Here is a 1,112-nt window from a genome sequence, read left to right on the forward strand (position 1 = left end):
CCCTAGCACGGAGCGGGGCCGGGGCTGGCGTTGGGTGTCTGCAGGTGCCTTTGTATGGTGATGCCCACCTCTTCCTTGGCATTAGAAGGGGTACTGGACCCTCGGTGCTGTAAGCAGGGGTCTACCTGGAAAGGTATGGCCCTGTGGTGGCCATGTGGGCTGGGGGACGTGGCTGTGCCTCGGCTCTGACATCTCGTGGGTTATTATTAGTGCCCTAAGCTGGGGATTAGCATGTTTCCCAGCTGTGAGAAGGACCGGGAAGGGGAGACAATATCGGGATGTCATTAGAGAAGGGGGGGGAGTCCCGGTGGAAATACCAAGTCCAGGTCGCAAAACAATATGTTTGGCCCTGCCAAACAGAGAGCGCACTCCTTTCAGGGTGGGAGGAGAGGGGAGGGCGGAAAGTAAACCCTAAAAGCTCTGCCTTGGCCTGTCAGCTCGTGCTGAGGGTGAGGTGAAGAGCTGCCCTTCGATCCCGAGTGCTGCTTCCAGGCACTGGCTGGTGTTGCTGTATCTTGTGCCCCCAGCTTCACCCTCTTGGTCTGGAGGAGAGCTGCTTGGTCCATCCCAAACCCCGTCCTGCTGAGCCCAGAGAGCAAAGAACGGTTATTTCCTATTTCCTACAAGCTGGGATTTTTAGGAAGAGCAAAAGCCCCAGGCACCCCCGTTCGATCCCATTGGAGCAAGCTGCTTGGCTCCTGCTGTGCCAGAGTCCCCTCGCTGCAGGCAGCTCCCCAAGAGCCTGAGGCACAGTGTGACACTGCTGCGGTGCCGCGACGAGGGAAACTCTGGCAGGTTGGGGAAGCTGCAAGCTGGGAGCACATTCCCTGCCTTGACACATCCATGGGCAAAGCCTGGGGAGCAGGGAGTGGGATCCCCATGCGCTGGAGAGCACAGGGCAACATGGACCAATTCAGGTTGGCGTGTCCCAGCTGGGGTTTGGTGAAAGAGACGCCATCTGAGGAATGACAGCTATCCCTCAGCACGCAGTGTGGGGCTTTTTCCTCTCTGTGAAGTCTTCTGTGGAGAGTTGGGGCTGACTCAGGCTCGACCCCCAGCCCATCTCTGCCTGCAAACCCCTCCTGAGCTGGCACTGCTCGGCCAAAGCCCAG

The 1,112-nt window shown here is 58.8% G+C and overlaps 1 protein-coding gene across 2 annotated transcripts in view; it reads left to right on the top strand.

Annotated features, from left to right (window-relative positions):
- LOC104501455 (plasma membrane calcium-transporting ATPase 4-like) overlaps positions 1 to 1,112 on the top strand; it is a 26,236-nt gene that overhangs the window by 1,114 nt on the left and 24,010 nt on the right. The gene's annotated exons all lie outside the window — the stretch shown is intronic.

This window comes from Buceros rhinoceros, unplaced genomic scaffold (genome assembly GCF_000710305.1).
Source record: "Buceros rhinoceros silvestris isolate BGI_N320 unplaced genomic scaffold, ASM71030v1 scaffold2341, whole genome shotgun sequence".
NCBI classification, from domain to species: domain Eukaryota; kingdom Metazoa; phylum Chordata; class Aves; order Bucerotiformes; family Bucerotidae; genus Buceros; species Buceros rhinoceros.